The sequence below is a fragment of the Actinia tenebrosa genome, unplaced genomic scaffold (assembly GCF_029948245.1).
Source record: "Actinia tenebrosa isolate PJP-AT-01 unplaced genomic scaffold, QUT_ActTen_1.0 PGA_scaffold5__44_contigs__length_20552954, whole genome shotgun sequence".
NCBI classification, from domain to species: Eukaryota; Metazoa; Cnidaria; class Anthozoa; order Actiniaria; family Actiniidae; genus Actinia; species Actinia tenebrosa.
This window is the reverse complement of record NW_028292582.1, coordinates 12,210,709-12,238,471: the sequence shown is the minus strand read 5'-3', so window position 1 is coordinate 12,238,471 and position 27,763 is coordinate 12,210,709. Positions and strand designations below refer to the sequence as shown.

Genomic DNA, 27,763 nt, shown 5'->3' with positions numbered 1-27,763 from the left:
TATATCAGCCCCGCTCTTCCCTGCTGCATTTCAATTCCCTCCCCGGGCTTTAAGTTTGTCCATTGTTTATGAGGGTTGTAATAAAAATAAAGCCTTATGAATAACAAAGAAAACCGTGTCAATTGATAACTAATCTTAGTTTAGTCTTTTTTACTAGAAATAATTTTAGAAATGATTTTAAATTTTAGTTAATTTTTTTTTTTTTTTGTAGTTCATGAATTGTAAATTATGTAATTATTAGCATTAACTAAGATTTTTTTTTTGAGATTTTAATTTTTAATTAATTATTTGTGTCCCCAATTAGTGCCTTTCCCCCTTTATTGCTTGCTTCTGCTTTTTTTGCCAGCTCTTGAATCAATCGTTTGTGCTGCGACTACCATCGTCAATTTTACGCTAATTTACGGTAATTTTTTTTTTAACCGTAATTTGTTTTCCAATAGCCCGAGACTACGATTACAAAATACTACCTACACTACTATAGTTCAGGGTCAACTAAAAAACACGTTTTCCAAGTACTGCACTGCTAGCCTTCTTCCAATTTTGAAGATCAAAATCGGCTCCTCGTCTCTCGGTTCCTTGGCATTCAAAGTGTTCATAAGCTGGTTTTCTTGAGTGTTTGTACAGGTTAAATGTCCATTTAACGATCTGAACTTTGAAAACGTTTTTCAAACTCTTCAGTATTTGAATTTTCATTTCTTCTAGCAGTTAAATGCTTGTTTTCTTTGGCTTTTTTGCTAAAATTTACAAGCAATTTTCCTTTCCTATTGAACAAATGCGATAAACCAGTTGTATGCCAGCCTGTACAGATCTGTCATTACCTGTCAAAATTGGACCAATCAGATAGCTATAGGTCGCGTTTTTAGCCAATCATCGCATAGATCAAATTTGTTTGCGTGAGTTTAACGACAGACGCGCGCTCTTTTTGTAAACAAATCTTTTCTTGAAAGATTTTACGCTATTTTTTTCGTAAAAATCTATTATATAAGCGAATAGATCAGGCTTAGCTATGTTCTGTTCTCTGATAAAACACTCCTGAAGCTGTAGAACACTCAAAACGTTATAGAAATTACCATAACTATTTTCGTGTCCTACAGCTCCAGTCATGTTTTATCAGAGAACAGAACATAGCTAAGCCTGATCTATTTGTTAAAGGGAAGGCCCGTTTAAGAACGAGACATGGTATCTACATCCATATTTTGAAATTAGGGAAATACTTGAGATTTTCTCCAAACTCATCAGACAAAATCATGACAATATATTTAGTACCGAGAATCTAAAATTCCATGAATATCAATCGATTTTAAGCGAACAAAAAGGCACTATTGTAAAAGACCACTGTAAGGAAAATCGACCCTTAACGGAAGCATAAATGTTTGAGCTACTATAATTTAGAAATATCCGATAGTTTTTGACGAGATACGAGCGGGTTAAAAAATTGCTAGGTTTATGCTGGAGACACCTTAATTAAGCTAGGATAACCTATTGAGAATGTTTTTTAAAGCTTGTGTTGTGTTGGAAAAATAAATATAACTTACCAGTAGAGCTAAGATGACACCTTTAGAGGATAGTTTGAGGTTTGACGGATGAGTTTTATTTTCTTGAGTTCCAAGTGTGTTTAGCCTCCTTCGCAGATGTTCAATAATTTTTCTAGAGGACCTGCATGAGGTCGTCTTTCTTATGCAAAAAATCCATTGTTTTTCATTAATAGTTCAATTCAATTTGTATAGGTAATCGTATGGGGCCGAGTAAAATTAAGGATTACTTTCACGAATGTTTTCAAAGTTTTGAAATTGGCCGAGTCGTGAAGCGACAAAGCCAATTTCAAAACTTTGGAAACACAAGTGAATTTTTTAAAAAGTAAATTTCTGAGTTCCAAGTAACCCAGGAAAACAGGGATATCTGTCATTTGACTAAATTCTTCAAGCCTTCTAGAAGAAAAGATTCTCTTGGGATTGTCCTTGCCAATATTTGAGAGAAAATAAGAAAATAAGAAAGTTAGGTCAATTGTATAACTTTGGCAAAAGTAAAGCCGTTGAAACTCCTATCCCATCCCATCCCATGTAATATATCCCTATTACATCCATATCCATATTTTGAAATTAGGGAATCATTTAGATTTTCTCCAAACTCATCAGACAAAATCATGACAATCTATTTAGTACCAAGAATCTAGAATTCCTTGAAAATCAATCGATTTTATAATAATAATAATAATAATAATAAATTTATCCAGGAGACCTACTCGCAAAAGCGATTTTCAGTAGGGTCCTGCAACAAAAATAATTGTTAAAAATATATACAAGAATAAAATAAGACATAAATTAAAATTACAGATAAAATGCTAAAAATGTTATATATAAAATTGTCATATAAAAAAGATTTTAAGCGAACAAAAAGACACTATTGTAAAAGACCACTGTAAGGAAAATCGTCTTCCAGAACAACGTAATATTTTTGAATTAATTAATAATTCAATTCAATTTAATTGATAATTTTTCTAATTGTCTCGTTCGAATTGACCTTCATAACCTATACTGAGAAAACAGCAAAAGCGAAAATATAGATCTCCAGTTATCGTTAACAGAAGCGTTTGACTATTCTAAATAAAGTAAGAATACTTTCGATGGGCAAAGATGTGCTTATGTGACGATTTTTTTCAAAAATCAAAAACTCCTGGGTGTCTAGTACTATTTTGAAAATGGTTCCGGGTGCCAGGTATCTAGACCGCTTCGTAATTAAATATTAACTATACTCGAAACAAAACATTCAAAAAGTTTTTAGTGATTCTATGACCAATAGCAAGCGCGAATGAAAATTATCGGTTTTGTAATTGTTCGTTCTAAAGTAAATTTCTGAGTTCCAAGTAACCCAGGAAAACAGGGATATATGTCATTTGACTAAATTTGTTCAAGCCTTCTAGAAGAAAAGATTCTCTTGGGATTGTCCTTGCCGATATTTGAGAGAAAATAAGAAAATAAGAAAGTTAGGTCAATTGTATAACTTTGGCAAAAGTAAAGCCGTTCAAACTTCTATCCCATCCAAGACTAAGGAAGAAGGCGAAAGATTACTACATATATAAATAAAATAAATCGAGTCCCTTGAGGCCGAGAAGACAACAAAGATAACGTGTTCAAAGTAGTCGCGCGCAAAGAAGTCGCTCAGCTACCAATATATATACCGCTGAGGAAAACAAAAGCCCATTGTTGGGAAAGGATAACGATGCAAATTTTTCCTCGTATTTGAATGTGGACGACTTGCCAAAGGACGTCAAATTCTATTTATTTATTTTTGCCAAAGGACGGTCACATTTTCAACAAAAAGTTGTTATGCGAAACATAATGGCACTGTGCAAATGAATAAATGCACAAATAATCTACTGACAGAAATAACAACACATCATGAAAAAGTCCTTGTTCACAATGATGGGAAAGTTAAGATGGATCAAGATGCTTTCAACAGAATAATGTCCTCTATCAATAACAACATAGGTGTATTGAACTTTTATTCAGTTATTTCAAAATGGGGGAGGGGGCTAAGATTAGAAAATATGAAATACTAGTATTTATGAAGCTACACGCATTTCTCAAGGATCGAAGACTTTATTGGACGTAATTAGAGTAGGATCAGAAGGCTTAAGCGACCGCAACAAACGCAATTACTAAGGAATTACGCAAAGTACGATCCTACTTTGTTTTGCCAGGATCTGAATAATGTTGAGTGGGATTTCACTGGCGACTAAGGGTGATCGCTCCTTTCGTTTAAATGAACAATGGTCTAACCGTCATGCCCCGCTTATTCACAAACTTTAGTTTGTGTTGTGTTAATAATGGTAGAAATTGAATGCGTTCGGTGTTTTGTAACTGTGAAGCGATGTGCTCTTTAAGCTTAAGCATCCTTGCATGTGTCACGTGATCATACTGACCAATCAGATTGTAGCATTTACATGTGTTTCGCAGAACACATTATTAAAGGCATGGAGTAGTCCTAAATGTCTAGTGTTCTCACTCTCATGTTGATATTTACTTTTAGGGTTACCGCAGACATTACAGTATATTGCTGAGTATTATAAGTTATAATAGCTTTTTTTAATGTTCTCTCGTAGGCTATGGATGCTGAATTGTATGATGCTTTGGTTTCCGCTGGAGTAAAGCATGAGACTGGCAACTCACCAAGCTTGTTCACGATGAGGTAAATTCAAAACGAAACTGTCTTCCAAGATATATTTGTATTCCTTCAAGAAATACTGATATATACGGTAGAAAAATATAAACCATGTTTCCACACAATGGAATATCCCTCTTGTCACTTATTGTACACACCGACTCGCCTGAAAACTTGTGTGTACACGAAGATAATACAAGTTAAACAAAAACAAGAAAGAAAGAAAGAAAGAAAGAAAGAAAGAAAGAAGAAGAGAAAGAAAGAAAGAAAGAAAGAAAGAAAGAAAGAAAGAAAGAAAGAAATAAAGAAATATCACCGAGCTACATGATTGGCTAATAGAGAACAATGTAGAAAGGAATCTTGTTCGAGTTGGAGCAGACGGTAGTGGGGAAATGACGGCAACCGGAAGCGCCTCACAACGATCAGATCTATAGATTTTAAGATCCTCAATATTTTGACCACAAAAGAAAAAGGAAATTGATTTCTTTCGCTAATTACTGAGAAACGATTTTTTTAAAAATTCCATTCCTTCATTGTAAAAAGCTGTGCTTCCAATCATGTAAGGGAGCAAGCATTAAGACCCACTGTCGTGGCCGGGTAAGGGTTGGCGACTAGGTGAACCAAGTCTTGATTCTCTGAATGATTAATTTTACAACTGCACGTGGTATGCTAGTTTACAGCTAGATAGTTTGATGTATCATGCGCAGGGACCCCGGAGCCTTTGGGGCTATATATATAGCCACTCTCCCATTGATTTTGCCGCCATTTTCGGTTTGGGCTATATTCGGAAGTTATTTTTGAAATCATCAAGAAACGAAAGAAATTTGAAAATGAACGAAACAATTAAGGTTTCCTTGCCCTGCCAAGCGTCCAAAAAACATCCCCATGATGCAACGCATTCTGCAAGCCGGAAAGGGTAATAAAGAGAAAACGGCAATAGAACATGCAAAATATTTTAAAATTTTATTTTGGCGATTGTGATTATATTCTGTACATCCAATCTTGATCTTTTAATTATCTAATTCAGACTACCAAAGGCCGTAACATAAAAATATGATACACGTAACTAAAAATACAATTAAATGACTGGATTTTTGTTTCTCAAATTCCCCACCAGAATAAAGGTCACATAGGAATTAGCTTGACTTGAGAAGTTAATCAAGATTGGACAAATTCCAATAATAAAATTGCGATATTAAAAAAATCAAAAAAATATAAAAATATTAAAAAAAAAGTATAGGAAATCGCACGATCTCGAGTAAGATCGTGCGATTTTTTGTTTATAGTTCACTCAACAAAAATTCAGTAAAAAATGCGAAGCGAAGCCTTTCATCTTTGTCTATTTGGCGGCCGATTTTTACTCCATCGCGCAACTGAAATGCATAAAAAAGATTAGTTCTTACGGCTTTAAAATTTTATTTATGTTTTTTAAGTACAAAATGATAGAAAATAATTGTTTTGACATTGTTTTGGCCGTGTTGCCATAGCGACTTAATTCGGTACTCCTACGGAGTACGATTAACGCTATAATTGTACTCCTCTCGACCAATCAGAGTCGAGTAATTTTGTTGAGTGTACTATAAGAATAAAAATAGAAAGTATGTGTGTTTGGACACCATTAATTTCTATGTAATTTTGGCACGGTTTTTATGCTCATGACAACACTGTTATTGTAAAATGATCCCCTTCACAATAAAAATCACGTAGAAATTAGTTTAACTTGAGAATTTGATCAAAATTGGTCAAATTCAAATAATTAAGTTGTGATATTAGAAATAACATACTGTATAACGATACAGAGAATGTTTGTGTGTTTGGACACTATATATATATATCTCAATGCAATTTTGGCAGTGTTTTTATGCTCATAACATTGTTAGTATATGGCCATATTTTAAACTGGTCGTGATTGGATAATTTTCTACACTACTTTAATTATTTTAGTTGTTCAAACTAGAACCCAGTCCTTTTTCACTGGCTAATAGACCCCTTGCAGCACGTTGAAATGTAACTCAATCTGGGGGACAAAACAATAGGTTCCAATTCTCAGGAAATTGGAATTCTTTTGCCTTGTCCCCCAGCCGAGATGCTTTGACGTTACATGTAAGGGGCCTATAAACAATGTGGGTGTAGGACAACTATGCGCCTTTATGCAAAAGTTCTTTTTGTGGTAACGATAAAAACTTGCACAGCATGTAAATTAAAATCGTAAATAGATTTGATAAATATTTAGAGAGGGTTAAATATGTGACATTATCAGCAAATAATAACATCGTTCCCCTCTGTCTAGTTTAACGTCTGGATATCAGACGGGAGTGCCATACAATGTCAATCAAGACAAGGAAAAGAATTCGAAGCACTGTTTGCAGAGAGTACATTCTTTTCGTGCGTACATCATAAAAAAACATGTATAACATGCAAAATAAAATCGTAGATAGATTCAATTGCCCGAATGGTCTACAAGTCAATAGCTCACGAGGTCGAAGGCCAAATAGGCTATTGACTTGTAGACTATGAGGACGAGAGGTCTAATTGTTTTAGTATAAACCTTCTAATCGGTCAAGTTAATGCATTTTTTTGTTTTTAAGTTAGTTAGACTCCACTGTTTTGGTTTTCAAACCGGCTCTTTGCGTTACTCAGTAGTGGTCTATCACCAATAGACCACTAGTAGCTCAGCCAATCAGAGGACAGGATTTGTGATACATCATTAGTAGGTTTAGACTATTTGCAGATAGTTTTAGGTGGTTATATTAGTGAAAATATTTTATGTCCAACTTCTTTAGGATTGATAATTTTACGTGCTTAAATTCGTTAATAAAAACTTTGTTATGTTATGAACAGGAGGGAGAGGGCGTGTCTAGGCTAATGGCTGGAACAGTGTGTTGTTTCCATTCGTGAAGTTTGAAGACGAATAGATGACGGCTCAAAAGGTCAAAATATTCCTTTCAATGACGATTTTCTATAAAGGATTTTGCAATCAACACAAATTTTAGGCATTGTATAGTATACGTTTTATGAGTTATTTTGCGGATACTTGGGGAAAGGGTATGGTTTAATTTAGGAGATGGAACTTAGAAGGATAGCGGAATGTCGAGTAAGAACATCAAGAACCAACCTCAAAATAGAAGCCCGGTAAAAATAGAAATAATAATCCAAAGCTTTTGTTATTAGAGAGATTATGGGCGTACGACTTTGATAATCGTTCAGTTATTAGGGCTATGGAGCTGAGATTGCTCTTTCAAAACAGGCATAATTTATTCTATGTAAATCATGTAGTCTAATGCGTTTCATTGAAATCATTGCAAGCTCGCTCTGCAAAAGCGAAGAAAAGTCTTTTCTGATTTTCTTGCTAGTATTAAATAAAAATAATCAGTAAGAACTTCAAAATAAATGTTGAGCTTTAAAGACTCTCTTTGGACTACCTGTGTCTAGCAGTTGAACGAGTATAAAATTTCTAAAACTAAAAAAAAAATACTTCAAACATGTTTCAATGGAAAAAAACATGCAACTGAATATTTGTTTTGAGAATAAAATAGCCATGTTTTATCATTTATAAAGAAGTAAAGCGCATTCCAAGGCATTCAAAATGTGGAGGAAGAATTGTTTGCTTTCCAATCTGACTTATTCAAAAGGATTAATATGAGGCTTGAGGGAACAACAAATCATAAAACTGACATATTCTTAAAGCCAAATTATTATTTAATCAAATGTCCTGAAATGAATTGACAATTCTCTATCTTTCTACCAAAAAAAACATTACCTCAATAAAAGACACGTCCGAGCCGCGACAAAAATGACGCGCGGATCATCAAAACGTCCCGCGATAAATAAAAACAAATATCAGCACATGCATGGATAGATGAAAATACAAAGCAGATTGCACAAGACTATAAAACTATCTACTACATTGGGGGCGGATTTAGCTTTTAAATGCATTTCAGTCTGTAACTTAGCCTCATTTTGGTCTATTTTCCAACTGCTATGGAGGTTTAGTCGTATTAGCCACAACAAAAACCCCGAAGCAATACAGCAGTTGCTAAGTGACGAGTCACGAATGAAAACAACACTGTTCTGAAACTAGCTCAAGGCTGGAAAAAATAGAGACGCCCCCTCCCTCCCGTTTATGAACTCTGATATCCGATGGAAAGAGAAATATCATCAGGTAAAAAATAATGTTAACAGGCATATTAGAAATATTATAACAGAATTAGAAATATCATTCCTAAAAATTAAATACCTTTTGTGAGGTTAAAAAATGATCTTAACTAAAAAAACCCACTACAAATTTTTCAATTGGAGAATGCGGGGCAGAAAAAAAGATTGTCCCCCAATAGCTTTTTCGGAACTAAAAGAATCTCCACGTCTGTCAGCGACCTTACTATATTCATGGTTAATTTGTCCTGTGGTAGATACACTCCTTGGGGAGCATGGATCTTGGCCCTCTGTGGAGCTTGTACTGTAAGAGATATGAAAAAGGCGATGTTGCATGTAGTTTCATGATATGTATAGGAAATCGCACGATCTCGAGTACAATTCGGAATTTATAGGTACGAGTGATGTTTTGAAAGTTTTAAAAATTGGACGAGCTTTTAGTCGAATTCAATTTGAAAACTTTCAAAACATCACGAGTTTGTATAAATTCCGAATTGTACGAGAAGATTGTGCGATTTTTTGTTTATAAATAATACACTCAAAAAATTGAGCAACGTAATAGGGACTCTACAGAGTACAATTTGAGATTTAATCGTACTCCTCTTGTCCAATCAGAATCGAGTAAATTTGTAGAGTGTATTATAAGGATAGGTAATATAACTACATGCTGTACAATTTGGAAATAATTGGATGAAAAAAATTCGGCCGAGAACTGACAAAATTGGAAGAGGCCCATAGGCCAAGTCCAATTTGGCAGTCAGAGGAATTTTTTGAACTCAATTATTTTCAAATTAGACAGACATGTAGTCCTATTGCAGATTAATTATATCATAGTTTTCCCTCGAAAGAATACGAATGGAAACGATCCAAATTATCTTTAATTTCGACAGGAAAGAGAATTTGAAAATGATACGATAAATTAGTTGTTTATAGAAAATGCTGTCCCCAAAATGACTAAAGAGGCTAACAAATTTGCACTAACTTTGTTCAAAGGTAAAAAAGGACTTAAAACAATCAAATAAACTCAAACAAACTCGAAGACTCGCGTCTCGGTAAATATTCCCCGATATTCACTTCGCCTTTGGCGAATAATTGTTAAATAGAGTGACGATACAATTAGAACAAGAACTGACTTGAAACGAATAGAAAATAGTTCAAAACATGACAAAGAATTTTGTGTGATTCCGGTAATCCTCCTCTAGCACTGTAAAGCCGCTTGCGCGTAGATCCATCATGCACTAAACATCATGCAATAAGTCTTTCGTTTCAGCTCATACATTGACACATAATCAGACACGATTCGAGTGGTAGGACTGGGGAGACCAGACAACTGTTGACCAGGCCGGATATTTAATATATGTAGTTAGACAATCGCAATTGAGCTCGACGAATGCAACTCGATTTTGACCGAATGAATAAAAATCATTGGGAAGAGCGTTTTCCACGGATGACGTCACAATTGTGCATCATTGGATTGAAATACGGACAAGCCAAGCCAAGTGCACATGCTAACATGCTGCAACAATGCTCTGTACTCTGGCTGTTTTCAATTCATTTCAGTCTGGCTGGATTTTGGACTGATATTCTTCTTTTTTCATGTAATTGAAGCCTTGATTTGCAATGTTTGTCCGCATTTGGATCCCACAAGCCTTTCCGAAATCTATTTTTAGTATTCGTGAAAGATGCTAGTGGTTGATGTGACATCTTTTTCACGGTCCGGTTTCGACCCTGTACTTCCACGATATGAAACTCGGCAATAGTAGTTTTCCTCACGCAACTTCTTGTAACACAATCAAGTATACTTCTGCCTTTTTTCAAGAATACTACAAGGAATTAAAGACTAAGTACTTCTTCTGGTATTTTTATGGAATTGCAAAAACCAAAACAAACTACTAACAATTTTCCGCAAACAGAATTTCAAAAATCTGCGATATTGGAGCTAAAGTTTTGCGCTTGTGTGACATAGCCAAAGGTAACTAAGGGGAGTCGAAACCACGAGATTTCACCAAATTTCTTTTGGTTGATTGCCATTTAAATTGCCAACTAGACAACTGTTGGATAATGTTGATTAATGAGTGACAAAACCTATTGTTAAAATGGTTGGCACATTTAAAACATTTTATAACAATGTTTATGAACATTAATACGTCAACCTGTAAAAACATGCATAGGATATTTTATTTTGGGTTTCAAAAAAATGCTTACCCTTGCGTTAGCTTGTGTTTGTTTTTTCCCATATATCTTCTAGTTGATCTACTGCCTTGACCATTTCCGGTCCTAACTTCTCCCTTCTTTTCAATTTGTTTTTCGCAGCATCTATGACCTCTTTTGTCAAGGATGGATGAGCAGTTTCGTTCCCACTCATTTTGACCGGTTTTAGCTGTTTTATCAAATATTCGTGCCACTTGAATTCTTTCTTCAACTCTTCCCATCTTAACCTTGCTTCATTTTGTTCCTCTTCGTCTTCAATTTGCCATAAAATGTAATTTTCCATACACTGAGTCTTTTTGTTCTGAATTTCGTTGAAATTTTCTTTGAGCACAATCCTCAAGAGGTTTTCCTGAACGCTTGAACAGAGTTGCCGAATAACCAACTGATCTCCAGAAAGCTCAAACTTCTTGACTCTTTTACGTAATTTTCCTAACTCTGTCTTCAAGTCTCCGATTTCCTTCTTGGCTTCATTGCCTTTCCATACAAGGAATGTGTTTTTCTCTTCCATTTTCATCTCCATCTTATTTATTTCTTCTTCAAGTCTTTGTATTTCTTCTTTAAGTCTTTGTATTTCTTCTTTAAGTCTTTGTATTTCTTCTTCCAGATCATGGATTTTCTTTTGGCAATTTTCATCGTGGTCTTCCAGTTTTTCTTCTAATTTTCTCGCCTTTTCTTCCAGTGCAATTTTTATTCTTTCCTTTTCCTTGACATCGTCTTTCATACTTTCTATATAATTTGTATTACTTTCCTCGGCCATAACTGAAGCTGCCCTAAAGAATGTACATAAGCAATAAAAAATGATGGTGTTAGAATGAAAAGTAGCATTCATCGTGGCATTGTAATAATTATATCTTATTTGGGTTTTTTCCCGTAATACGGGCTGATATTTTACGAGTTGCGAATGTGTTTTTCCGAGTCCCGTAGGGACGAGGAAAAATACGAGTAATGAGTAAAATATCAGCCCGTATTACGGGAAAAACCCAAATAAGTTATTTATTATACGACATTGAAAATTAATATGTATTTGTCCCTTTTTGAGCGAGTTCATCAGTATTTTTTGAGTTTTCAAGGTCCGCACGCTATCTCAGAAAAAACGTAAACACAAGGAAACCCATTAAGTGCCTTTAATCTTATTGGTCAATAGGCAAATTACATGACAACTGACATGAAACTCGTCAAACTAGATATGATCTTCGTAAAATCACACTTCGCATCGATTCAAAATAAGTTTACTAACAATCAAAAGCTTTGAAAAGTTAGAATCATGAAGACGAATTCCAGCAAAAAACAAAAAGCTTTGTGAGTTCACTAGTTCTCATAGCTCATCGTCGCTGTTTAATGGATCAATTCTCTTGAATTCCTTCTTAAAACTGGGGGATGGTTCAACCGCCAAAGCATGATGATCTCTACCAAAGTTGATAGAACAGTTATTGAAAACAGCTCCATCAAACATGCTTTGATTGGATTCTGGCTGTTCTGCAGGCTCAAATGAATTGGATGTCAGAGTACTGGAAAGTTGAAGCGGTACTTTAGGACTCAAGGCCGAATCTTTCGTTAGTTTTCTTCCTTCGATGTGCTCACTTAATTTGGAAGACATAACGTGCTGTTGCTCTGTACTGTTGACGCTTCTGAATAACTATCCAAAGACTTTAGGTTTCTCTGGCCAGCCAGGGCGATTATATTCAGAGGCTCTAAGTTTTCTTTTCGTAGCGTTGAAATCATGGTTCTTCGTTCCGAGTGGTTGGTAAAACGGCCTTCAATACCGGCGGCTTTGCATATCTCTTTCATGAACTGTGCCAGCGAGTGCTTTCCAAGTGGTTGTCTCTTGTACCATATCTCTGATGATGGTTTTTGAATGGCTGCCAAGTAGAAAGGAGATTCTGATTTTTTCATTTCTGGTGGTACATGAGAAATGTACTCCTTGAATAATTTCACTGGACAACGAGGTCCACCAGTTGCAAACATCTTAGGATTGAACGGACGATCCGGGACGAACTCATTTTCGCCTGTTCTAGTTTTGCTTCCGCGTTCCTTAATCCATTCCACGTACTCTCTTTCTCCATCTGTTTTGACTTCAAAGTCGCCGTATCTTACACGATGGTGCTCATCTTGTGCTCTCCAACCCAAGTAAACAGTGTTGTGAAACCAAACTGTACGCAGAAGGACTTGAGGATAATTGTTACCAAGCTGTTGTTTTTGCCATAATATCTGAATATGGTCTGTACTCAGCCCCTGTGCCTTGTTTGGCTTCTGGCCTTTCCCACGCCTACGGAGCTCCTTTCTTTTGCAAGCCAAGCTTCCCGAGAACGGTTGAATTCTCTATCCAGCAAAATGGAGTATTGTTTGCCTTGTTCTCTAAGGAAGCGGTCGATACTACGGAAATAGGAGGTAAGAGTATCTGGTTCAAATTCATCGCCATTTTGCTTGCGTACTTTTCACCACAAAACAGGCTAGTAGTTTGTCCAGCTCATTAGGCGGTATCTCTTCAATTTTTCTTGTTTCTTTAATCGTTTTTGCCCACCTGTAGAAGACTTGTAAATCGTTATGTGTCTTTTTTTCAGTGTTTTTGTTCCTGTTTTCTCTTATGAATGTTGATACTTCATCTTCATCGGCGAAGTTAGTGGTCTCGAGCTCGTTGTCTTTCTGTACTTCGACTGTCGTATCCTGCGGGTTTTCAAAAACTTTTAAAAGAACATCGTCATCTATTTCAAAATTGATGTCTAGGAAATCTAGGTCAGTGTTCGTGTCATAGTGAAGATTTAGGTCAAAATTTGGGTCACTTTCACCTCGAAACATGATGAAAAGAGTTGCGAAAAGTTGCGAGCGTATTATGCTAGTCCTGTCCCGGTTAAACCGGTTAAACCGGGACAGGACTAGCATAATACGGTGCCATATTTTGCGAGTTCTCTTGACCTTATAAGGTAAAATCACGTAATAGTCGTATAATAAATGATACTTATTCGTTTGTCTCACATGAGGATCATAATAATAATAATGTAAACTTTATTATGTTTTCCAAATTCCATCGTAAATCTCGCTATAGGCAATTTACGATTAGCTACTTGAATCTTTAACAATTAAGTACATGAAAGATACTAAAAACATTAATCATACTTTTTTTTTCACATTTAGTTGTAACGCCAAAGTTAAAATTTCATCAAGTCAGGGTTATCCCAGATTTTTTTTCTACAGCAAAATATATAATAGGTTGTTCGAATAGCAATGTTCATAATTTTCCTTATTATATATTTACGTTGGTTTTTGTTGTTGTTGTTGTTGCTGTTGTTTTTATTTATAATAATAATAATAATAATAATAATAATAATATTGCTAGAATTGCTAGAAATTTATTGTAACTGATTGTGTGTATATATATATATATATTTTTCCCCGAACCATTTTAAAGACAATGATTTTATGGGACATCTATTTAAATACATTGTAGTTAGTTTCCTTTTAGACTGTATAGTTTACGCTGTGCGCCCTATACAGGTCATAGATTTTTTGCACATAATAATAATAATAAGTATAGGAAATCGCACGAGCCTTTGGTGAGTGCAATTAAAGAACTTTCAAAACATTACGAGTGTCTATTAATTCCAAATTGTACGAGAAGATCGTGCGATTTTTTGTTTATAGTTCACTCAACAATATTTCAATAAAAAATGCGAAGCGACGCCATTCATCTTTGTCTATTTGGCGGCCGATTTTCAGTCCATCACGCAACTGAAATGCATAAAAAAGTAGTTCTTACGGCTTTACAATTTTATTTATATGTTTTTTAAGTACAAAATGATAGAAAATAATTATCACAGGTATCCCAGTAATGATACTTATTCGTTTGTCTCACGTGAGGGTCTTTTGTAAAAAGAATCGCACACAGTCCGCATCCTACAAATGACCCTCAATCGTGCGTGAGACAAACGGAAAATATCATTTTTTACTACTCTTCCCAGTAGACCACGTGATTAAAACTTGACTGAATTTTGATCACGTGGTGTAAAAAACTTGTCCTCGTGGTACAAGATAATATAGGTAAGTTGTAGTGCTTGGGAACGAGGTTATTCCGGGCGAAAACCCTTGGAATTAAATTCGGAAAAATTAATTTCCGACCTCGCTGGGATTCCGAAGGTCGTGGGTTCGAATCCCAGCGAGGTCGGAAATTAATTTTTCCGAATTTAATTCCAAGGGCTTTCGCCCGGAATAACCTCGTTCCCAAGCACTACAACTTACCTATATCATCTTCTACTAATTCATTAGTGCCACGCGGTCCACATACTCTCGTGGTACAACATTGGCATCACGTGGTCGATTTGAAATGTACTTGCGGATAACATAAAAGACGCTACGAAGGCGATTAAAAAATCACAACTACCTCGGTCTACTGGGAAGAGTAGTAATAATAATGGTGTTAGCTGGAATAAGTGAGGTGAAACTTTCATAAAATGCGTCGCAAGTCGTATTCAGTTTTAAATAAATGGTATAGTAGTTTAACAATATATTCCTTCGAGTATTTTTATAAATTGGTGTTTTTAGGCTTTATATGTGAATAGTTTATTGATTATAGTCATAAGGTCAGTTGTTTTGGAGTCAGTTATTCTGTTCAACGAAAGATCGTACAAGAGCTGTGAGGAGCAGGAGCAGGGTATAAAGAACCTCGTCAACTATTCGAAGACCGGAGTAGTGGGTTAAGAGATATACAAGAGAAATTCCAGGTTGTTGGTGGAAGCTTAACCACAGGTAGCCCAAGCTTGGTTTTTCTGTGGTGTCATGTTATAAGGAAATGTATTGGGATTCATCAAAAATTTCAATAAAATCCTTGAAACGTGAATAAAGCCTCGAAATTTTACCCGATCATTGAGAAATAATACATTTTTCGCTCTGTGTGGTTATTTTTTGAATTTAGCCCGTTTTAAGGATTTTTCCCCCACCAGTAAGAAATAATATTTCATTGAGCATCGAACCAGAACTTAGCCTGCGTCACATCCGGAATATTCCGGATGTGACGCAGGCTAACCAGAACTCTGAATCAAGAATGATACGTTAGTATAATAAGTTTATAGTTTAGCACTTTGTTTAAGTTATCGTTAAGGTTCGTTTTCCATAATAAATGGTCTCATTAGAACAATACTTCGGTGTTTCCCTTATTTTTCCTGAGAAGGAAGGCGCAATACTTAGTAAAACAAAGTACTGGTCTGAACAGCGTCACATGATGAGGTCGATGTGAACCGTAACATTTACGCTGTTCAGACCGGTACTATTTTTTACTAAGTATATTGATCCTTCTTTCCCAGGAAAAATAAGGGAAACACAGAAGTATTGCTCTAATGAACCACTCTGCATTGACACGTAATATTATAATTTTTCGAAGTTTTTCTTTCTTTCACACCCCCACATTTGCAAGTGCATGTTAATTATCAAAAAAAATCGTATCTTTGAGTCTTTCTCGTTTAGACATGATAAATTAAATATAACATTACGGATAAAACTCGTATAATTTTTTAAAAAATGACGTTTCCGCTATAACTTTTAAGAGCCTTCATGAGGAACGACATGAACATTCATTAATTCATGGTTGAGTAAATACTTACTCTTATTGTTTATTCGAATCATGCAAATGTTTGTTGAACCACGCTATAGAATATAACGTTGACCCTCATGATTGTCCAAACGCGTTATAGATTGTCAATGATTATGCTAATAGCACTAATGAATTTTCACTTTTGGGTAAATGATTGTCCATAAATGCAATTGTTTGTCATTTGGTGTCAGTTGAAGTTGAATTTCGCGCACAAGAAAATACATTCCGCGCATATGAATGTACAAACGCGCTATTGATTGTCCATTGATGCCTATGAATGTACACGCATATTCAATTGTCGTTATTGAAAGTTGATCCGCGCTAATGATGTTACTTGTGGTGTTGATGAAAGTACATTACACGTTATTGATACAACTATTGGCACAAATGAATGTACATTTTTTGTTAATGAACAGCAAAAGGTGTATACTTGGTCTCGCTCTTCGGATTATTGAAATAATGACCTCGCGCTACGCGCTCGACCATTATCCAATACATGAAGTCACGACTCGATAGATATTCGCAAGTATAATACTTCCCATCGAAATACCAAGCAAAACTTTAAGCAGTGCTTATTAGACCCTTAAGGATTTTTCCAATAAACAGTTTCATCTGAATTAAAATTAATAAAAAGTATAAGGATGATTTGCCGTATAATAAATTAGTCTTGAATTTACGTCATCTCATTTGCGTATTGATATTTCAAATATTTATCTCTCTGAAAAGAGAGGTCCACATACAAAAATACTGCAACCATACTAGAACACTGTTCACATTTATCACTAACTTTATCATTTCGTAGGAACAAAGTTTTATGTGCCTACTACTGATGCTTAGTATCTTTCAACGGAACCAAGTACTAAAGCAAACAGTGGCTATTTGTGCGTAATAATAATAAATAATAATGATTTAATGAATATTTTGATATTTTGAAGAAATCGACAATGCTATTGATTTTAAATTATTCTTTCTTTGTTTAGAAGTACATAGGCGCCATTTCAAAAAGCTTCAAATTAAAGAGTTCAGATTTTATTAGCATAAGTGTCTCGCTATGCTTTATTTCAACGCGTTCCTTCGTACTACGAAGTTTGTTCATCTTTTCACGGTTTGGAATTAAGCGATGCTTTTCCGCAGAATCACAAGTTTTTTTTATTTTGACCACCATAGTGGAGCAGATAATAAGATTCAAAACTGATAATCGGAGTGAAAGCCAGCAATAGTTTGGGATGATATTAATCTGCAATAATAATAATAATAATAATAATAATGAGTCTTTGTTCATTCAATAAACGAAATATTGAAGGTTACAACAATAGTAAGAAACTATCATATAAAATCTATGAAAATCTAAAAACCTATATTTATAATTAAAGCAAGTACAGATAAAAGTTAAGTAAACGAAAAACTAAAATAGGATACTAAAACTGTACTGCTAAGATGTGGAAATAATTGAATTCAACAAATTCCTCTGACTGCCAAATTGAACTTGCTCCGAGTCGGCCACTTCAAATTTTGTGAGTCCTCCTTTTCTGTTGCCGTTTTCTGTAAAGATGGAATCAAATCCTTTAATTTAAGCAGCAGGAGAATTGATTTAACTTAATACACCGTATGGTTTGTGATGTTTAGAAACTGACGTTTCGGACGTTAGTCCTTCGTCGGAGTAAATCCGACGAAGGACTAACGTCCGAAACGTCAGTTTCTAAACATCACAAACCATACGGTGTATTAAGTTAAATCAATTCTCCTACTGTTCGATTCCAAACACCGACGCGGTTAACTAGTTTATCTAGTCACTACCACTATTCTTTAATTTAAAGTTTTTTGAAATGGCTATGTACTTCTAAACAAAGAAAGAATTATCCCAAATCAAAAGCATTGTCGATTTCTTCAGAATATCAAAATATTTGAATGTCCGTACGAATAGGCATTACGAAGACGGTTACAGTACGAATAGCCCCTTCGTTTTCGGCATAATGAGAATGGTTATACATTTTGTGTCGTATTGCACACGCAAAAATACTTACCAGACTTGGAGCCAAAATCACACGGTAGGTAGAGAAAAACGAACCTTTGCGCTAAAGATAGGAGAATAAACTTTTGCGCATGAGTTATTTTGATGATTACGAATTTTCCACTCAACCTGCGTTTCTGGCATAATCCATATTTTGGCGCATGCGCAATTTTCGGAAAGTGAGATATAAACGGTCAAAATAAGCAAAGTAAAAATTAAATCGAACTCAAATTCAAAGTAAAAATCATAGTACGAATTAAAAATGGGAGGAAAAAAATATTTTAAAATTTTGGCAAGGTTTTGAACGCGTGCGCTGTTATACCGGAAGTCCAAGAAATCCTGCATGGATTATGCAAAAGCCTCGTTCTTCAACGCAGGCCAGAAGAAACGCAGGCTCTGGGTACGAGTTTGCAGGGCCCTACAACATTTATAAGGGGGCCATTTTGCATGACCATGCGCGAACTGCTGTGCTGTGAACGCATTTAGCTTGTAGCAAGATGTCTCGGTGTTCGATTTATTTATTTCCCTTTCTAATAATTTTCATAGTTACTTGAAACTAATCAGCTACATGTAAAATCGGCTAAGAAATGTTCTCAAAGAAACAATTTTTGAATAATAGCTCTAGACATAATTTATTCGTAGGCAAAGCAAGACTATGCTCTTGCAGATAATTGATAATTGTTCTATTTTCCCCAATTTTTCTAACTAATCAAACACGACAGGTCGAAAGCACAGATAACAAAGACATCACATCAAATGAATTTTGTGTGGTAGTTTCTCTCACAAGTCAGAAAAGTACTCGAGAATAAAGACAAACAGATAAACATGATTATCAGTAATTATACTGCATTTGATACTTTCTTAAATAACGTGGCATTTTCAATGTTTTTACAAATATTTCAAGGAGAAAAACGCCGAAAAGCTCGATTACTTATGAATATATGAAAAGAAAGAAAGGCGAATATTTTCGCATGTCATTGCTTATATACTAAACGTCGATAGATCGCGTGTAATTTGAGCTTTTGAAAACGACATAAGCCTAAGTGGTACACCGTTTTTATATGAGCATTTGAAAACGACGTATACTTATGGGCTCAATAGTCCCTTTCACATTCCCTGCGCCATCTTGAAAGGTAGCCGTGCCTTTGCATTGAAGTGAGACGAAGGGTGAGCTCGCAATGATAGAGACATATGAATAATTGTCCAAGGTGTTAAAAAGATCTCTATCATTAATACAAGCTCACGGTTCGCCTTCACGCTTCGATGCAAAGGCAGGGCTACCTTTCAAGATGGCGCAGGAAACTGTGAAGGGTACTATTGAGCCCATAGATCGCTTGCACTTCAGATTAAGAACAATTGCACCAGTGAGTAATGATATGCAGGGGTCGTAAATGGTTGCACAAGTGGTAAAATTCGTAGGAGTCGTACAAGTAGTTAATGTATGCATACCACAAGGTGACCGTCATTATTTAGTGTTCATGAACTCGTTGGGCCATAGTTACCATTTCAAAGTCTACGTTTTATCAATTTGCTTTAGTATTATGATTAATATATTAATAAATATCTTAGATTTTCATTAATATGTGACATAATAAATTAATATACTCGATTTATGCATGTTAATGCGAGAGCTGTACGAGTTGTGAAATAAATTCGTCACTTTTATCAGGTCGTGCGTATTGGGTATGTCTGAACGAATCGGGACCTTTTTTAAGCTCACTTTCAGCAACTTTTTCAACAAATATTACTAAGGGTGAATGGTTTGAATCCAGGCTTTGAAGTTTGTTGTGAAATGTGATCGTCTGGGTAAGTGTACGTAGTCTTGAGAAAGACTGTTGTTGGTGGTGACCGATCACATTTCACGACAAATATTACTACATAACAAAATATGGCTATTTATTTACAAGATTAGTAGATATATTATTATTTTATAATGTTATTATTGAATTTTCATCTTTCTTCTGAACTTCTTCTTTGAATGCCTCAAGACAATCTCTAAAAATAAAGAAAATGTTCCAATATTCATTTTCTAAACGTTAAAAAAATGATGATCGTTCTTCTCTTCTCTCTACTCCCGTGCCTTTCCTTTTCTTCTTTTCGTTTCGCATCTATTTCTCATTCATTAACTTCCATGGCTTCATCTTAAAGAATAATATCATCAAACACATCCCCCTACCTGAGCTGCTCTAACGTGGCATTCATGTTTCGTAGTTCCTTCTCCAGCTGATTGCGGTAGCTCTTGCTGTCTTGCAAGGCATCTCTGTATTCTGCCAGATACTCTAACAAGGAAAGGCAAAGATGACCAAAATATCGAAAATCCGACAAATATAAGAATCAAATAATTGCTAAACTGGTAAACAAGGGGATAAGCCACAATGCGTTATCGTGCGCAATGGCGTACATTTTCAGTCTTTGTAGTACATTCGACAAAATTTCTCGATTCTGGACAAGAGAAGTAATTAAACCAGAGAATTGTACTCTGTAGAGTCTCAATTAAGTTGCTCAATTTTGTTGAGTGTATTACAAACAAAAATCGCATACAACTCTGAATTTATAGATATTCGTGATGTTCGACCAATCAAATTCGAGTAATTTTGTTAAGTATACTATAAGGAAAAATTAATAGACACGAGTAATGTTTTGTAAGTTCTTGTAATTGCACGAGCCTTTAGGTGAGTGCAATAAAAGAACTTTCAAAACATTACGAGTGTTTATTAATTCCAAATTGTACGAGAAGATCGTGCGATTTTTTGTTTATAGTTCATGATCACTCAACAAAATTTCAGTAAAAAATGCGAAGCCACGCCGTTCATCTTTGTCTATTTGGCGGCCGATTTTCAGTCCATCGCACAACTGAAATGCATAAAAAACATTAGTTCTTACGGCTTTAAAATTTTATTTATACGTTTTTTAAGTACAAAATGATAGAAAATAATTGTTTTGACATTGTTTTGGCCGTGTTGCCATAGCGACTTAATTCGGTACTCCTACGGAGTACGATTAACGCTATAATTGTACTCCTCTCGACCAATCAGAGTCGAGTAATTTTGTTGAGTGTACTATAAGGAATTTAATTGTACTCCTCTTGTCTAATCAGGATCAAGCAATTTGGTAGAGTGTATTATAAGTATAGGTAACAGGACTACATGCTGCCCAATTTAGAAATAACTGGATGAAAAAAATTCCGAGGACGGACGAAACAAAATGTAAGAGTTAATTACCCAGAACGGAGGCAATAAGCCATAAACATCCTGAGGGCCGCCGTTTTACTTTGGGTTTTAAGAAATACTTACCCTTGCGGTAGCTTGCAGTTTGTTTGTTTCCATATATCTTTTAACTGATCTACTGCCTTGGCCATATACTTCCCTAACTTCTCCCTTTTTTCCAATTTGTTTTTCGCATCATCTATGATATCTTCTGTCAAGGATGGATGAGCAGTTTCGTTCCCACCCATTTTGATCGATTTTAGTTGTTTTAACAAATATTCGTCCCACTTGATTGCTTTCTTTATATCTTTCCATCTTAACCTTGCTTTATCTTGTTCACCTTTGTCTTCAATTTGCCATAAAATGTAATTTTCCATATGTTGAGTCCTTTTGTTTTGAAATTTGTCGAAATATTCCTGGAGTACAATCTTCAAGAGATTTTCCTGAACGCTTGAACAGAGTTGCCGAATAACCAACTCCTCTTCAGATAGCTCAAACTTGTTGATTTTTTCATGTAATTTTCCAAGCTCTGTCTTCAATTCTCCGATTTCCGTCTTGGCTTCATTGGCTTCCTTTTCGTGGCTATTTTGTAAGCCTTCTATTTTCTTCTTCAACTCTTTGATTTCCGTCTTGGCTTCATTGGCTTCCTTTTCGTGGCTATTTTGTAAGCCTTCTATTTTCTTCTTCAACTCTTTGATTTCTCCTTCAAGTCTTTGTATTTCTTGTTCTAGATCATGGATTTTCGTTTGGCAATTTTCGTCATGGTCTTCCAGTTTTTCTTCTAATTTTCTCACCTTTTCTTCCAATTCAGTTTTTATTCTTTCCTTTTTCTTGATATCGTCTTTCAGCCTTCTTACGTAACTAGTCTTACCTTTCTCGGCCATGACTAAAGCTGCCCTAAAGATAAATGTACGTAAGCAATAATGGTGGTAGAATGAAAAATAGCATTCATCGTGGCGTTGTCATAATTGATACATATTCGTTTGTCTGAAGCGAGGGTCACTTGTAGAAGTGGATCGCGTTCCTTCTATGAATGACGTTCAATCGTGAGACAAATGGATAAGTATCATTTATTAATAAAGTGGTGTTAGCTGGAATAAGTGAGGTGAAAGTTTTCATTAAGTGAGGTGAAACTGTAAGTGCGTCGCACGTCTTATTCAGTTTACATAAATGGTATACTAGTTTAACAATATGTTCCTCCGAGTAGTTTTATAAATTGGTGTTTTTGGGCTTTATATGTTTATATCTATATTAATATTATGGATTATAATTATTATTGTTTATTGATCATAGTGTATAGTTTTTATAATTGTTAGTTTTATAATAGTATTATTATTAACTTATTCAGTTTTAGTTTCCAAACCAGGACATCTTGCAGCGCAGTATTTCTAATAAAGGCCGTAGATAGTATTCACATGACGTCATCAGAAAGCTAAAATCAAAACTATTATTTTTTTCACAAAACAGTTGGATATTTCAAAATATTGGGTTGATGAAAGTTTGCTGTGAGCCGTCAGTTTTAAACTATTTCGTTATGATAACTAACATGCTCCTAAATTCGAAACTACTTGTACGTTTTTTTCGTATTTTGAGCTCGAGGCAAGGTTAGATAAATAAGATAAATAAATAAATGAATGATGAATTCGACTAGCATTTACAATCAATTCAAAGAATGAAGAATTCACATTTCATGGGTTCTATGGCATGGCAGAATCATGGACATGCTTAACACTAGATTATTGAAATAGTTACGTTAAGTCTTATACGTGTGATACCGAGTTCAATTTGTATATCCTTGTATATCTATATCCTTTCGCCAGGTTTTAAGGAATTGCTAAGTTTTCAAGGTCTAACTATACAACAAATATTTTAATTTGATTTTGAAATGTTCAGCTTTTACGAAACTGAACTGTGGATAATTTCCATAAGCAGGTAAGCTTTTCATGCTTGTAAACGGTGTGCAGAGAAGTGTTTTCATAAACCAAACTGTTATTGGTTCTGATATTTGTTATTGCTTGATTTTTCTTAGTTTTAACTGATTCTAAATAAGCAACACATAGAATAAAGCTTCCAGGTTATTCTTAACTCTGATCCTGCTCTGCTGATCCTCTCCTAAAAGCTTACCACAGGCCTCCCAAATTTTTAAATCAGATCTCCTGGAGGGAAACCCATGGAGATATTGTTTCTTATAAATCCCCCTTGCCCCCTAACCCTCCCCCAAAATGCTGCTAACATTAATAGGTGGATTTATATAAAAGACATCGCAAAAAATCACAGCTCGATTTGGGGACGAATTTTTGGGTTTCCTGTGGAAACTTTATGGCCATTCTCATATTTTCGCGAAGTGTCTTGCGAAAACTACTTGATAAACTACTTTGGTAAAAATGCGAAAATAAAAGTAGGCCATAGGGTGGGTTTTACGCATACCTCTAATCTCTCGACCCAAATAGCCGTATTGAAAGCAGTTTTATAAAAATCGGTATATTCAAAATATTTTGGCACGATGAAAGCAACTCGCCATAGAGTTGTTATGCAGATGCTCGTCAGTACATCACAAAAACTGTGAGTTTTTTGTCAAACCGTTTTTCACTTTTTCTCGCAAACGAAAAATTATGTTTAAACTAATCACTAACCTAATTAAGCCGCGCATCTTTTTTCATCATAATTTCAAAAAAAGAGCGAATAGGGAATGTGCACGAGCACGAATCTCTAGCACAAAGCATGATGGGAAACCGAGTACTATGCAAATCAGGACACGGAAATCAATAGCATTATCAGGAAAAAATACCCTTTTCTTTTCTTTTGACACACGGTGCAACATTACATGTAACATTGCACGCAACAGGACTGTTGCAGCGTGTGTCTACCCCAAACTCGTTGCACGCAACATTGCATTCAACAAATCTGAAGTTAAATCGTGCTCTACTCTTGCGAAACTGTGCGCAACAAATTTCATCGTATGAACATGGCTCCAACATTGCGTGCAACAGTTTGAAATTTCGAACCAATCAGCTTGCAACAAATTTATAACCGCTGACCTAATTTCATAGCATAACAGTATGACACAAGCGATGTGGCATGACTTTGCTGCAACGTGTGTCACCTCGGTTCAAACTTGTTGCGTGAAATGCTGCACCATGTGTCCGCACCTTTACTGTTCCATAGGAAGTGTCGACGGAAAAATTGTCAGAGTTATTTTTAGAGGGGCTGAAAAACCGTAAGTAATCGGTTTTCCATCATGCTTTGTGCTAAAGCTTTGTGTTCGTGCACATTAGCTATTAAGAGCGACTGTCTGTAAAAATCGAGTATCGGCCGACAGTTACAAAAAATCGAATTTCTTTTTATTTTCCCATTAGAACCCCACGCCTGGCTACGCAGGCTAGAACATCATGTAAAGATTACACTGTTCGAAATGGGCAATTTATAAAATAATAGTAATAATAATTTATTACTCTATATAGCGCATTTTCCATTAAAATGATCCATACAAAGGTTATTAGATCTATATTCACCACTTTTAACGGCGTGTTTGAAATTTTAATTTTTCTCCAAACTCCAGTAGGCAGACAGAATAATGACAGTCTATTTACCAAGCTGAATCTGAAATTTCTCTAAGATAATAATGAACTTTTCGTTGATTTATTTCATGGTCTGTTCTGTCCCAAAATATATGGAATCTTCTTTTAAAACGTGAAGCATCAACTTTACCACAAATATGAAGAAAGTTAGAAGACATGAATTGTATGAAGAGCTAGCTAACGGTAAGTAGGTCAAGGTAATATATTTCTTTAGTTGTATCTTAGTCTGAGCATAGTAATAGAGCGAGATGACTATTTATCAGTTAGACGACATAAAAGCGCGCCACTCTTTCGCTTGTTAATCGTTCTTTATATTTTCTCTAATGCGTCTATATCGCCATGGGCGCGCGCTTTTATGTCGTCTAACTGATAAATGGTCAGTAAGCGAGTCAGTTTGCTAATGAATCGGCAACTGATATGCAATACACCAACTTTTACAGAAAAAACTCAAGTAAACATAACTATATTTGTTTCGGGATTTGATATATATATCTCAGCACAAAAATTACTAGATTGAAAGCATGGAATGCTAAAAGTTTACGCATTGAGTCCTACAGAACACGTTGATATGTAAACGATCTTGACCTGTTGCGTGACAAACTTTTTTTCTCATAGCAGTTATTGTCATTTTCGTATTCAGCTTCGATTTATGAACTTAAAAAGCACAATTTTACTCTAGAAAACACTTCTTAGACGAAAGATATAACAAAACAAGTTTCTTTTTTTTTATATATATTTTGCATATTGTCAATGAATGACAGCGTTGAAAATAGGTAGTCGCGTTTCGTGCTTTGCCGCGGGCTTTGCCGCCTCCAAATAAAATTCGCTCGCAGGTTTGCGTTTTATTTGTAGAAGCTCCGACTTGGCCTCAAGACACTAGAAGAGATGTTCTTTAATGTGATGTATGTCACTTTTTGATTTGTTAGGTACCAGCAGAAATATTGAAGTCTAAATTTCGTCTAAAATGTGACCGTCAATTGATCACAAAATAAAGAGGGTTTTGTGAGGCTAAATATAAGTGAAAATGAAATAGTTGGTGAGAAAGCAAATAGTACATATTAAAGATACAATATTAAGTTAGCTTCATGTGAAATATGATTTGAATTGGTTACTTATGACGCCGTCTAGTGGCTTTCGATTTGTGCATATTAATTAGGAAAAATCTTTATTTTATTCGATTTTTCAAACTTTCGTAAATTTCACACAAAAAAATTGCGCTTGGATTTTTTGATCGAGTTTCCTGAAATACCTATCTATAAATGTTCTTTTGGTTACCAGGGTTACCAGGTTCACTGGTATCTAAGTCTCTAAGAATCTATCGCAAAAAGTTGTAATAGCAGCCGCAAAATTTCGAACAACATTGTCGAAAGCCGTTTAAGGCAGAGCGGTTATGCCATACTGATCAAAGTCATCGAATAACTGAATCTGGAACTCCAAACTTTTATAGCCTTCTTTAAAATCGAAATGCTTCATTTAAAACGCAAACACAAGCTAATCTTTGCTCAGGATTTCCTTCAGAATTGCTTGATTCTTCATAGTTTCCTTTGTTAATCTATGTTTTGAAATTAATAAACATTTTCTAATTTTCATTTACCAGTGAGCTAGAAGTTGAAATACGATTGACCTCAAGCGAAGGTTAAAAATGCATGCGTTTTAGAAATTCATTTTCATCATTTTATTAGTCTTAATTACAAAATCAAAACTCGTATAAACTTATATGTACCTGAAGGAATAATTTTTTTTTACTAATTGTCGTTTTGCTAAAAATCACATTTCGCCGTTTTCTTCAAATCCAAGGTTTTTCTTCAAACTCCCTATAAGACGAGAGTGCAGAATATCTGCATAAACACAATGACATTGAAGGCGAAACCCTTTAAAAATCTTAGAATGAAATACACTTTTAGAATCTAGGATAACCAAAGCACATTATTTGAAAAAAATATTACTTGTAATATTATCTCCGAGTCTTCTTAAACAGTCCAGCTAAACCGTGAGAAGATCTCTTGGTAATCTTTGCCTAACTAGTTCAACAACTGAATCTTATGTAGGGACTAGCATTTTCTCAGCCTTTTCTTTAAGTCAACTAGCGACTTTGTACAGGTCCTACGAAGCCTTCCGTTTTCTCCAGCACTCAGATTTGTCTTTTTCTTCGCTCGCTTGTGTCAATAAGGCATTGTTATATTTGATTTGTCTTAACGTTTTCTAATTCTCTTTTTTACTCCTACGAAAGACTAGCATCCGAAACGTCAGTATAATATAATAATAATATAATAGTTCCTGAGCATTATTAGAACTCAATGCTCTTACATAAGTGTCCTAAGGTCAAAAGCAATGAATACCAATGAGATAGATAGATACCAATAAAAAATCAGTATGCGAACAAATAAAAGGGGAAGAAAAAATCAGGATGTGAACAAATAAGTTTTAAGCTCTGATTTAAACGAGCATATCGTACTAGCAGTCCTAACGTTGTATGGTAGCGAGTTCCATAACCTAGCAGCAGTTACGGAAAAAGATCGGTAGGTTTTTTCATCTTATCACGGTGTATAATTTACCTTTTTATCCGTTCACTGTTTCATTAGAAACACCGATGCAGCTCACACTTTCTTTAAGCTAGTTTTCTCTTCTAGTTTTTTATTGTTTAGTTCTAAAAATATATGTCAACTTGTGCTTTTCCTTGTTTAATTTTCTTTTCATTAACTATTTTTTTCCATGAAAGAGGAATGGATGAATATCATTTTTCATTTCAACGCTAAACATCATACACTCAACACTAAACATCGCTTCATACATTTCTTTGTAAATAACTTCATGTTTTACATTAACCCAAAGATCCGCTTCGGGACTTAACGCACATAACTTG

At 35.1% G+C, this 27,763-nt stretch overlaps 1 protein-coding gene across 1 annotated transcript in view; it reads right to left on the bottom strand.

Moving 5' to 3' along the window:
• Positions 1 to 18,200, bottom strand: part of LOC116307171 (uncharacterized) — a 42,110-nt gene extending 23,910 nt beyond the window's left edge. The window contains exon 1 of the mRNA XM_089037854.1: positions 18,130 to 18,200. The gene's annotated coding sequence lies outside the window, so the exon portion shown is untranslated. The remainder of the gene's footprint in view (positions 1 to 18,129) is intronic.
• Positions 18,201 to 27,763: the final 9,563 nt, after the last annotated feature.